Raw genomic sequence first — 13,176 nt, 5'->3', positions numbered from 1 at the left:
AGATGTCCTTATAATGCTGCCACCTAAGATACACATCTCAACTCTCACGTGCGTGTCTCAGCATCATGTGCTTAGCAAGACTTTTCTGCTCTGCTCCTCTCCCTCCCTGCAATATTTTCTGAGGTGATACAGCTGCCATTGTGCAGTACAGGGGTCCCCGTTGTCACATTTGGTGTCAACTACATTTACTTGAGACCACTTCCACTCCAAGGTCTTGGGCCACTCAGTGAGACAGGCAGTTAAACAGATAGAATAAAAATGATCAGCTATTTAGCAGAAACTTGAAATCCAGTCATCCTAGGAAGCTTGTGAGTCAAACAATATTGTCCAGAATGAGCAGATTGCTAATTTGGATAGCTTTCCATTTTCCCTGGTTTTAGATGGAGTTTGATCAATAAGCTGTGAGAAGCCAGCAGCCTGCATAATGAATGTTAAATGTACATGTGAGTCTCTCACCGCTGTACTTTTTTCCTCAGCCTATCCTGGGTGTCAGTGATGTAGAAATGACTCCAATTTCATGCACTTTCTGGAGAGGAAGGGGAAGAAAAAAAGAGGTCAGTGTGATAGGTATCTGCCAGTACATACATTCTGTCTCAGAAGAATAAGGGGGCTGCCATGGGGGAGAGAGAAAGAAAGAGAGGGATAGAGCATGTTTACGGCATTTCACAGAGAAGAGCACCAGAAGGGAAAAGGGAAAAGCAGAGTGTCAGATATAAGAAGAAGTGATCACAAGCACAAAGGAATTTATATTCAAATATTTAAGCATTCTTGAAAGGATGCTCGGAGCAGAAATTCCTTTTCTCTGCTCCCCATGTAGAAATGACTTTAACACTCAGCCAGATGCTAATGCAAAGTGACTCAAGCTATTCCTCGCAAGCATAGCTAAATTGCCGTTATTTGTTAAGCGCATTGAATTCAGCTGTGGATACAGCAGTTGGTTGCATTCAGAAAGCATCTGTACCCTTTTTTTTTCTTTTTCCTTTTTTTTTTTCTTTTTTTTTTTTTTTTTAAATCCTCCAAAGCAGAGGCAACTCTACCTATCTCCCCCCTCTCCTCCCTTGTGCTGGCTGGGAATTGTCAAGTGACAACCGACCAAATCCTTTTGGACAGGAAGCCTTCATCCTGAGTTCTATATACTTGCAAAGCAGGCCTTGTGGTTGGATCAGGAAGCCCATTAAAAGCACTTTGATGGTATGGAAATTCATCTTCATGAAGCACCCAGGCCCCTAAGCAGCATGCTGTTTAGCTGTGGTTACAGATCAGTCATTCACATCGGAGGGCAGTAATTGTGCTGACGGCTTGTTCGGCAGTGGAAGCACATAAAATAATCCCAGGCCCTCCACCATGGCATTGCGAGTTAATCTTCTTTAATACAGATCAGCTGTTGTTCTAACACATGACTTTATGCTGGCTCTAGTGACTCTGCACAGCCTTTTGATTAAGTAACAGGAGTGGAACCATCTGCATTCACTTTATTCTGTTACTTTCCTATTCTTGGGATTCTCCTTGTTCCTTCTGTTTTCACTTCACACCCTCAACCTCAGTTGAAGTTTATTTTCCTCTCTAATTCATACCTCCTGGTGGGCTCGTGGAGGGCAGACAGGAGTTCTTTTACAAGGTAGCAGGAAGAAAAAATGGTTTGCTCAATAGAGAATTTTTTTAAAGCAAGTGTAGGCTTTGGGGGTTTTGATACAATTAATGCCAAAACTTTATCGGGGTTCACTGATTTGAACTCAATGATCTCAGAAGCGTTTTCCAACCTAATTGATTCTGTGATTTATTTTAATATGTGAAGTTCATATCCAGACAAACAATCCAGCTTCTCTTAATTTTGTGTCTTTTTGCTCTAGGAAGATAAGGTTTTCTCACTAAGAGCAAGATTTGAGAGGAAAGCAAGTATTGCCATTTTAAATTAAACTTTATTCTGGTTTTCTTTGTTTTGAGAGGCAGAGAATTAGGTAGTTGGGAATGTGGTTAGCGAGAAGTAGTGTTACAGGTTTATTACAGTTTCCCTTTTCAGAAGCTCAAGGTCCCCACTGTGGGACTTAGTGGCAGCCCCTGAACTTTTGAGACATCATGTCTGTAACTTTTGCTTCCTGACCAGAGAATTGGAGATGGGGGGATGGAATTCAGAGAGCACTGACCTAACATATATCTATGCATCCCTGGGCATATTAGTATTTAAAAATGCACATTATTATTTATAGGTAACAAACACTCGTTTGGGGCTATCCTGAAATTTTCTCCCTTCTTTGCTGCAGTGGATGGTGTACTTTTGGAGACTATGGTTCTCTGAGACCTGTTAAGCTTTTTGTTGTTGCTTTTTGTTGCTGTTTCTGCAGCCTTTCGGTGGAGGTGGGCTCTGCACCGTGGGAGACTCTTGTGGGGATTTGTCTGCCAGGGGTAGCTGGGCAGGCTTGGGGCTGGAAATCATCTTTGGGAGTCTCTGGTAAAGCTCTTCAGGCTCTTCATATGTGTCCTGTTTTCTTGCTCATGTTCCCAGATGGGTTGATCCCCGTGGACAGCCAGACATGCCAGCTAAGGCAGTAGTCAGACGGGAATTTTGGGGAAGTGGAGCGAAACTGTATAAAAGGAGTAATACATAAGAAAATATTTTTAAAAATGGCTCAGATGATTTGGGTGAGTCACTTTTTGGGCATCCAACATGGACCATCTTGACGGATTTGATTTTCAGAGGATTACAGTAAAAACTTTGAGCATCACAATGAACATGGATTTGACTAAAACCTATTTTAATTGCAAATGCAGTAAAACATATTTTTACATTACTTTTCTTGGAAACATTTCCTTGTATAAATGAGAAGAGTGTGTTTTTGCGGTTTCTTGGAAACCCGAGAGCATAGCTTTATTTGTAATTGTCATCTACAGTTAATTATAGCTTGATACGTACTATTCATAAACAATGTTACCTATTATACTCAGAGCTCAGCTTGTCAGCTGGGGTAAACACCTCAACAGGCTGCATCAGCCAGGGAGCTCTGGCCTCCCTGTTCAGCCCCAAAACTACAAGGGAGATGTACACAAACACAAAGAGCCAGCATGTGTGTGCATGCATCCCAGCCTACAGTGCACTCCTTCAGGGATGCCCGACACAAACATGCATAGCGCCAGCCAGGAACTCCCCCACTGCAGCCAGACTCTCAGGGATGTCCTCTGTGACAAAGGAGGAGGAGGAGGGCACACAAGCAGGTAGTTGGACATGTGTGCACAGGCACAAACTGGTTTCTGAGTGTTGGCAGTGGCTGGGACAGCTGTGTAAGGACACACAGCCACAGGAGCCTTTCTGATGTTTAGGGATGGAGTCACACTCCAAGCTGAGTGCATTCGAATACACCCCCCCCCCCACCCTCCATCCCTGTGCTGGGGATGTGTCTCAACCTGTGGTACAAGTTCTCCCTGTTATTGCTTGGAGTGCGTCCTTTTAAAAGGCTCTGACTTGTACTTGTCTGCTGGGTTGTGACTAAAGAGCTATTTGTAACAATATTTATTCCAGCATTGTAAGCAAGAGCCTATTACTCATGCTTATGGTTCAGGATGTCTTTCCTCCCATTCCCACTTGCCCCTCCTCCCACCATCCTCCCCATTCCCACCCCACCTCTCCCTCTTCCCCTTAAGAAAGTGCCAAACATGAAATGACAGTGACCAATGTTGTCTTAATGTGGATGTTTAATAATGAAAAAAGTGTGTCAGTTCCAGCGTTAGTTACAAATGGCAGAAAGTATATTGGGTGGCAGCCCTGTAATAATTTTACATCCATCATTCCTTCCGATGCCTCGCTGGCTGCCTGATGGATGGGGATAGCAGAGTTAACTCTTAAGAAACCACTGTGATCTGATGAGCTGAAATGAATGTTGTCCCTACTCTCCCCTTGGGAAGAAGGGGAATATTAAGAATCTCAAACCTGCAGTTCCTGCTGCCTTTGAGAAATAAAACACTGGAGCTCACTTTACTAAACACATAAGGACTAGTTGGTTTAACACATGACATTTAAAATTTCCTTGCAGTAGAGAATTTTGCTTCAATAACTTTTTTTCTTCCCCTAATGGTTAGATTTGAACCAGAAAGTCAAGAGAAAATTGCAGGACAGAAGGGCAGGCAGGAGAAGAAAAGAGAAGGGTTGGTAGAACAGACTGTAACCCTGTTCTTGTTGCAGACACTGGGAGACTGTGGGTCAGGCTAGAATTGAGTAAGTTGTAATGATTGAAACTGGGACCTGGTGCAAGCCAGGCTTCCCAAACAGGAGAAACCCACTGAAAATTCGTCCAGAGGCACAGTACTAACATCATAAGCCAAATCACTTTGCGAGAGTTGAAACCTGCCCAATTTCATAATCTCTGTCGTATTTTACTGGAAAATTTTACTTCAGCATTCTCAAGGATTAGCAGAGGCTGTGTCACCCACAGATATTACACACATCCACACTTCTCCCTCCAAGTTCAGCAGACCTAATGGGTATGTCCTGTAGCCCACTCTATTCCCCACTGGCCTGTAAAACTTCAGCAAAGCTGAATATATTTTATATTGACCACTGTAATATTTTTATTCCCTTCTTGCAGTGTGAGCAGAGATCCATTTGGACTGATGGTTGTATAGTGTGGGGACCACGTTGTGTCTTGCAGACAATGAATGACCTGTTAGAGTCCCACAGCACAAAAGTGAATGTATTATCCTAACAGCTGTTTATCCCCCTCTAGTTACACCTCTCCCTACTCTCTAAGTTCGTTTCACTGAGGTTCTTTGCCAGCAGAAATTCTTGTGTGGGGATTGCAGTGTTCTTTGTTCATGCTATCAGCACAAAGCACAAAGTTTTCAAAACATGTGACATGCCAGGCAGGTATTATGTCATCACCTGTCCATCACCCAGATGTCAGACTTCCAGTAAGCCCAGTCAGCAGCCTCAGCAGGATCATGCATGGTCAAGGAGTCCTGTTCAACAGGGTTACTGTACCCACTGCAATTTCTCCTGAAACTTTTCACAAATTTAATTAACAAAACACAGGTCAGGCTTGCACACTGTGAAGATCAAAATTGGTTTTGCCCATCATTAAGCAATAAACATTTTGATTTCACTTCAGCTGAAAGTTTATCTACTTATTATCTGTGCCTCCCCACCTTCTTCTTTTTTTTTTTTTTTTTTTTTTGTCCATTTGCTTTGTGGAGCTTGTGTATATTTATATTTACAGCCTCTGCATTTAATGGCCACATGCCTTGTTTTCACAGATGGCCAGTGGAAGAACTCCCCTCCCCCCTTTTCCTTTAGCAAAGCCTGCCTTTGGTTTGGCTGCTTTTGTCACAATGCCACTACTCTCAGTTAGCAAGTGCCTACGCATAAGAGGGAGAGATTCTGCAGTGAGGACTTTTCTTATTCTCCCAAGGATTTTAGCTCTTCATTTTAAAACACCTTTCCCCCCCCCCCTCCTGATTGACCATTATTTATTAAATGCCCAGATGCATTTTTCAAAGACAAGATTAAATATGGATATTTCTGTGTGTCCTTATTGCAGTGTGATGGCAGGGCTGCATGGGCAGGGTTAGCTAAAAAAAAATGAAGCCTCTGGAGGGTGGAATAGATTCTGCCCACAGATGTGTGTGTGAAACTCCAGTTGAAGTTAAGGAGAACAGCAGGCAGAGAGGCAAGGGAAGAACCCTAGACCCATAGTAGCTGCTGTAGTCCAGATGGGAATTAAGACTTCATTCACTCCAAAGGGCAGAGATTGGAAACATTCACAGCCTAGCGTGGGTCAGGGAAGACTGCAGCTGTTTATGCTGTTGTGGAAGTTTTATGAAACCCAATAAAGATGGATCAACTTCCCCCTGAAAGAACAAACATACAAGTGATGTGGAGTTCTTGTTACGACTTTTGAGCTTTTTGAGTCCTTGGGTTTAAGTTCTAAGCTGTGCCCCACAGCCATGAGAGCTTATTACTTCCTGAGATTTTTTTATTATTTTTACGTAATCACGTGTCTCAAGTCAGTGGGGCTTTCAGCACATTCATGGACTTCAGCATCAGTGCAGTACCTCTCTTCAGTCTAATAAAGGCTGGGCCTGATTCTTCTGTGAATTGTGTCCATTTGGGCTCCTTTGGGATCAGCCTGACCTGTTCAGCAGGGCTGGAAGAAGTGTAAGCAAAGGTACACCAGCCTTCATAATTTGAATACCTTCTAGGAAAAAAATGGAAAAAAACATAGTCTGTAATGGCTGTACCACTCCTATGCAGTTGAGTCACCATTGTTTAAACAATTGCCAGGAAAGCAAGAGACTGTGTCCTTGCTTTATTTTTGCATGCATGCAGACCCTCCTTCCCAGGAAATTCTGTGTGGGTTGTAATTTTCCTCTTGTTTCGTTTTTAGTGTGCCACCTCTCTCCCCCAGTTAATGTTTTCTTTCCACACTGATCAGCTGACAGCACACTGCTCTCTGACTTGCTGTGAAGTCCCAGATTAAAATTTACATGGCACATTTCATCCAGAGACCTCAAAACTCCTCACAGTGGTGGGGAAGCATCACTATCTCCATCCTGTGGAGTTGAGGAAATTAAGGTGCAGTGGCTGAACAATTCACAGAGAGTTACAGGCCATGTCAGCCCAAGAAGCAGTCTGGATGAGAAACTGGGTCGTGGAACTCTTAACCTATTTGCAGTCAGCAGATTACAGCTGGATCTGGTTGAGGTCAGTGCCTGTGCCCGTGCTGTAACAACTTTCCTAAGAAGGAAACAGCATCTCATCATTCTGCTTTGATTTCCTTTTCCTTTTTATTCTTTCTTCAAAATAATGGGCTGGGTCAGTCCAATTTTCATGTAAAAGTCCGGATTTGCTCTGTCTCTCAGAGATTACAGTGAAATAAAAGCGGGACCTCAGTGTCCTCTAGAATTGCTACTTCCCATCGTTTGTTTTCAAGCCAAATAATACACTATGAATGAAGTTAATATCTCATTCTTTCTCAAATAAAGAATTTTAAAATACACAAAAAACCCCACCAAAACAAACAAACAAACAAAAACAAAGCAAACAAACATTAGGGGCCTGACCCTTGCCAAGTTATTGAGGATTTTCCTCTTTTTATTTCAGTGGACTCTGTCATGCCTCCAGTGCTTTTAAAGATATTGACTTGAGAACCCTTAGAAGCCGAAGCCCTGTGTCCACAATACACAACAAAGAAAAATGACTGTATAAGTTTCAGCAAATTCTTTCTGTGAATTGGTGTCTGTTCCTGAGAGAACAGTAATTAAATGTCTAGGTCTTCATGGTCACTCTGATCTTTCCCCTGTAACACCTCATAAGGAACCTGTCTACTGAGTCTGTAGAACACTTCATGTAGATTGCAAATCGGATGCAAAGATTTCTAGGCAATATTAAAGCAATATGGATTTTAATAAGTACTGTAAACCAAAATACATGGTTCCTCTGGCAACTGATGTAGCCCCAACTTAGACTGCATGTCATAATTTTGAAGGAAGTACCATAAAACCAGGAAGAGCCACAAATAAAGAATGTTCTTTTATTTTCTTGTTTCCAATGCTGCTTTTAGATTCAGTGGGTAGATTATTCCGTGAAAAATAGAGATCTTGGATAAGCAAGATTGAAAGAGCTGAGGGGGTGGCAAATGCATTGTTTCTTCATACTCAACTTTGATGCAACAACAAAAAAATCTCCCAAATGATAACTTGCTGTGACATTATAAATAATCTTTCATCTTCTTTGGTGGTCCACAGAGTTTATATAATTGGAAGGCTAAACCCCTTCTTTGTTGTTTCTTGCATTTTCATTAGTATAGTAGAAGACTATAAAATCGTGCAGCCAGAAGGGATTTAACAATTACTGAGTCAACATTTGAAAGTCTCACTCTATTTTATCATTTATGCATGTGCTTTTTTATGAGTTTTACAGCCCTGCAGGCGTTACTTAAGCAAGGTCCATTGCAATGGTGGATCTATAACTGCTTTATTTTTATTTTGCTTTCCTTGGTACCATGTGCCATCAGCAAGAGTCACAATTCCACACTCATAAAGAAATTACAAGCTTGAGATGGTAATTTTTTTTTTTTTTGTAAGATTTAGGAGTGCTAATTTCAGTTACTAAAATGTGTGTCAGTCTTACTAAGGAACCTTTGGCAAGTCCCATAATGTGTGACTCAGTTTCCCTTCTGGAAAACAGTTAATAATCCTGCCTTTCTTTGTGAAATGTTGTGGGTAACACAACAAGCGTGAAGAACACTTGGGCAAGGTGACACCGCAAAACCCAAACCTAAAGTAAAGATCCCTCTGAAAACAGCTGGAAATTCTCTTGCAGCAGTTAGAGGTGTAACAGGATCTGGGCTGTAACAAGGTTTGCACTGGGACATAGACAGCATGCACAGTACCTGTTTTGAGGTACCATGGCATTAATATGCAGGAGCAGAGTCTGGAATGCAAATAATTCATCATGTGGAAACCTCTGGGCACAGCTCTCACTATTGCCAGTTGTTCCCCTAAGTTCTTCCAGCTCTCTGTCATCTGTAATGCCTGCCTACCTCATGTTTTCCACATTTGAGAAGACTGTGGATGAAAGTTTTAGAGCTCAGGCTATCCTGATGTTTATTACTACAAGAGGCAGAGGGATTCATAGATTACTTTCACTAAATCTTCATTCGTGATAGATGGAGCATAAGACTCTTTACCTTCTTGGAGATCTGAGGAAAATACCACGGGGTTGAATGGGTAACACCTGGTGCCATCAGCTTGTCTAATATTTAAATATGTTTTTCTGTCATAAAGTGAACTTCTATTGTGCAATCACAGCAATTAATCTGCCCAAAACTTTGAGATTTGATGCACGTTGACCAAGGTATGTGTTGTATCTTTCCTTGCTGGGGAAGGAAATGTGCCTTAGTACCACGAACTCCATCAAATGCTGTCACAGGTCCTGCTCATCAATCTAAGATAAAAAGTACCACCTAAAAACTCAAACCTATTTGAAAGTACCATGTTCAGCATTTAGATATGGGCAATAGCTGGACAAATAGTAGTTGTAGGGGAAGGGAAGAAATGAGACACACAAAAGGACAGTAGTAGGCAACCATCTGTTTCTTTTTAATGTATTGACACTGAGCAAAGGTAGCAGGCTGTGTCCATCTGTGTGTGTGGAATTCTTAGGTGCAAGAAATGATCAGCAGGTTTCTCCTTGCACTCCGTAGGTAACTGTTTGACTCTCTCCACCTTTTTTTTTTTTTTTTTTTTTTTTTTTGCCTGGCCTTTCAGTTCCCTTGGGATATGAAAAGCAGGAACGTGAAGTTAAGTTCCTGAACACTCCTCCTTGGGAATTCTACATTGACTGTTTTTCTCTGCAGGCATCAAAACTGAGAGGAGAAACATTCCTGACAGGAAAAATGGGGGTAGGGTGAGGGGAGAGCAGCAAAGTGGAAAGTGGACTGCCTCAGTAAAAGTGCTAACCTTGAATTATGCAATCGGAAAAACAGCTCTTGCCAAAACGCGACTCCAACGGAGTTCAGAGTGCCGGCAGAGTTTGCCAAACACCCCAGCCAAAAGGATGTCTCAGAGAGGGGGAGGAGGGATCCACTGCCATATGCCCAGCATTCACAGTGTTCTGGAAGGACTGTGGAGCCCTTCTGGAATGTAGATGTGTAAATGGTCTCAGGTGCACCCTGAGCACTGGTGCCATGAACCAGTACAAGATGGGAGCAGCAAGGGCGAAGGGCAGTAGGCAAATCTATCAGGATGTTTTTATTTCTCAAGCATTCCAAGGTTTTGCTTCACTTTTATGTAGTAGTGGGAGGAGTTCTGGCAAACAGGATCAGGCTGTTCTACATATGTTTTGACTCTTCTTGTTTTATGTTTCATCTATGAAAGAGACTGCAACCAAGTTCTTGTCATTTTTAGATCAATGTTTTGTTAAACTACGACAGCTATCCATGACAGAGAGCCAACTAACTTTTGCAGCTGACCACAAAACTGAGTCTGACTTGTGGTGCTTAGTCATTTTTAATGTATTTTTTTTACATGACATATTCCATGTGTGTATGTGTTTTTGTTCTTTTAAATATAATTAGAGCACTTCTAGGAGTTGTGGTACAAATCAGTCTTCTTTGGCAGGGTAATTTCTTTGATTAATAAAGTTTTAGAAACTTCTCATCACATTGCGGCTGTTGATGAAACCTCTGTGGTTATACTTAGAACAATTCGGCTGTTTTGAGATTGAATGCTCTCTACAGTATTATCTACTCTGGTTTACCCATTAGAATTTTAAACTATCTGGTCAACAGAGCTCTTGCTGCCCCTGCAGAGAGTCTCTCCTACAGTCCAGTAGAAATGATGATTAGGAATCCCTTCATAAAGAAATAAGATATTTATAAAATATCAGAAGAAAATATCAGAAACAAAATTCAGAAGACTGAAAGGTCTGATACAAAATTCAGAAATTTGGAATCACTTCATGTTTAGCAAGAGATGGCTATGATTCTTCTCCTGGAAGTACAGAATTGCTCCTTGATGTTTGTTGTTTGCTGCTTTTTAATTGCTGTCTAATTTTAAGTGCTGTCTAATTTTTAGAATTGCTTGTATCACAAGCAGTTCTTCACACATCCTTTCTGGGTTTGGACCAACCTTGCCTGTTGTTCCCAGCAATATTAATTCTAGGCTGCAGTAGATGCCACCTGGCATTTTTCATAGGATGAACAGCATTTCATACCTGAAACAAAGGGATGTTCTGCTGGACCCAACATACTTGTACCCACCTGTTGTCACTGGATGGGGGCTCATCTTGCTACAGTTTAAACAGCTGATCCAACACTGCAGAGTGGGGGCAGTTTTGGGAACATGTAATTTGATCTTGAATTATGATAGTGATGATAAATAGATCCTGGTTTGGTATAGACTTCAGATCATTGTGGATTTCTTGTCCGAAGTTATTATGTAGATATCCTTGTCTGTTGTGGGTCGTGGGGGTTGGAACTGGTTGATCTTCAAGATCCCTTCCAACCCAAACCATTCTGTGATTCTGTGAGGAGAGGCTGGAAGATCAGTATCAGCGGTTGCTGGTTTATTTGGGGTCAGAGGAAAAAAAAAACTTCATTATTTCTTTGGAGGTTCCAGAAATACTTGCCAATAAACTGAAAGACTCTGTAGAAAAGGTAAATAGGTGCTTCCTTCAAATGAAAAGCAGTAAGTCATCAATTGAATGTTTTTAAGCAAAACGACATGGTATTGCTGCTTAGCCCCTTTCAAACATTTAGTAACTGTAAAAGTGTTTCTCAATGTCAAGACTGGGGAAAATCAGCTGCTATGGGAAAAGCATAGGACAGGAACTCACAATGCTGCTGACCTATGGTCAGGCTTTTACATCCTGACAGGGTGTTGCTGATCTCTTTTTGCTCTCCTAATACTATTTTGTTTGTGTTTTTGAGAGGGGCAGTTGGGTAGTTTGATTTTTTTAATGGCTTGAGATGGAAGATATCTTAAAGATTACCTACCTCCAAGCCCCCTGTCATGGCCAGAGACACCTTCTGCCAGAACAGGTTGTACAGAGCCCCATCCAGCCTGGCCTTGAACAATTCCAGGAATGGGGCATCCCCAATTTCTCTGGGTAGTCTGATCCAGAGCCTCACCACCCTCACAGCAAAGAATTTGTCCCTAACACCTAATCTAAACCTACTGTCTTTCAATGTGAAGCCATTGCCCATGATCTTGTCACTTCAGACCCTTGTAAATAGTTATTTTCTCTTCATCTTTCTCGTCAGCTCCCTTCAGGTACTGAAAGGCCACAGTTAGATCACCCTAAAACCTTCTCTATTCCAGGCTGAACAACCCCAGCTCCCACGGGACATGTGCTGTTGCTGAGGCTCAGACAAGAGCAGGCCTTAGACTTATTACTGCCTTTGTCCTTTTTATATTAAAAAATTTTCTGAATATTAACATGGAAAAGTACAGCTGGTTGCTTTGATCCTCTGTTTCAAGAGCAATGTCATGCAGAAGTTCTTTTTAGCTGCCATTTTATCATTGATGGTTGAATGACACATTTAAGTAGCAAGGAGTGAATTGTCACTGTTTTAAAGGGATGGTTTCAGTACTCATCTTGTTACAGTTCTCTGGAGAGCCACCCCCATGTGATACCTTGGGAAGGCTGACCTGGAACAGAGACTGGACAGAGCTAGTGAATAAAGTAGGTATTTATTGAAAGGGCTTTAAGGGTACACCTTGGGCAGGACAGGGCCTGACCAGGGCTACACCCAAGGTGGACTAAGAATGGTCACACAATGGCTGAGCGGTCACGAGGTCTCACACTTTTATAAGTTTTGGTCCATTTGCATATTGGGGTTTAATTGTCCAATTACAGCTTCAGGTTGTGAGGTCCCATCCTTCTTGTTCCTCCCTTCAGCCCACCATTGTTTGTGCTTTTGGGGCTGAAAGTTGTCCTTGGTCTTCATCAGGAAAAGGATTTGTTTTGTCTCCCTGCTCTGTGCAGAGAGCTGACTGGCACTTAATGTGAGGCTCAGAACTGCACCCCTGGGCAGCACAGAATGTGAAAAACATGAAAGCTAAAACTTAAGGCATCACATGCACGGGGCTGCACAGAGCAGCCCAGGAGCTCCGTGCTCATCTGGCATAATTCCTTCACAGTCCCCCTTCCATCACACCTGTGCTCCCTCACTTCATCCAGCGTGGCTGTACCTCAAAATGCTGAACTCTGCCCAAGGTGGAGGGTGGCAGAGCAGCATCTGTGGGCTTGTAAAGTCAGGCTGTGATGAAAGAGCTGTACCTGAAGTGTGCCTCGCAGGCGGCATTCCAGCGTATCCACTGACCTCAGGACTCAATCAGATCGTGTCAGCAGAGCGTGGTTGGGAATGGGACTGCCTCTGACTCCAGAAGCTGCATTTACTGCCCTAAGAAGAAGCTGTTAAGCCCATGCCCTCTGTGCTCTCAGCTCTATTTTTCTAAAAGGTTTACACATGCTTCAAAAAAAGTCTGCAGCAGAGTAACTCCCCTCTCTCACAAGACAGCCAACAAGAGAAAATATTCTTTTACAATCTAGCTTGGTGGCAGTGTTTTAAAATGATTCCTGATGTAAAAATTTTTGAACTCTAGCACTATGAAGTTGACAATAAATAGATTTTTTTTTTTTCCTGAGGAAAAACTGTTCGCTTCCATTATATATCTGCAATTGAT

At 42.2% G+C, this 13,176-nt stretch overlaps 1 protein-coding gene across 1 annotated transcript in view; it reads left to right on the top strand.

Annotated features, from left to right (window-relative positions):
* Positions 1 to 13,176, top strand: part of SOX5 (SRY-box transcription factor 5) — a 288,158-nt gene that overhangs the window by 257,982 nt on the left and 17,000 nt on the right.

The sequence above is a fragment of the Sylvia atricapilla genome, chromosome 5 (assembly GCF_009819655.1).
Source record: "Sylvia atricapilla isolate bSylAtr1 chromosome 5, bSylAtr1.pri, whole genome shotgun sequence".
Lineage (NCBI taxonomy): Eukaryota > Metazoa > Chordata > Aves > Passeriformes > Sylviidae > Sylvia > Sylvia atricapilla.
This window is presented reverse-complemented; position numbering and strand designations above follow the sequence as displayed.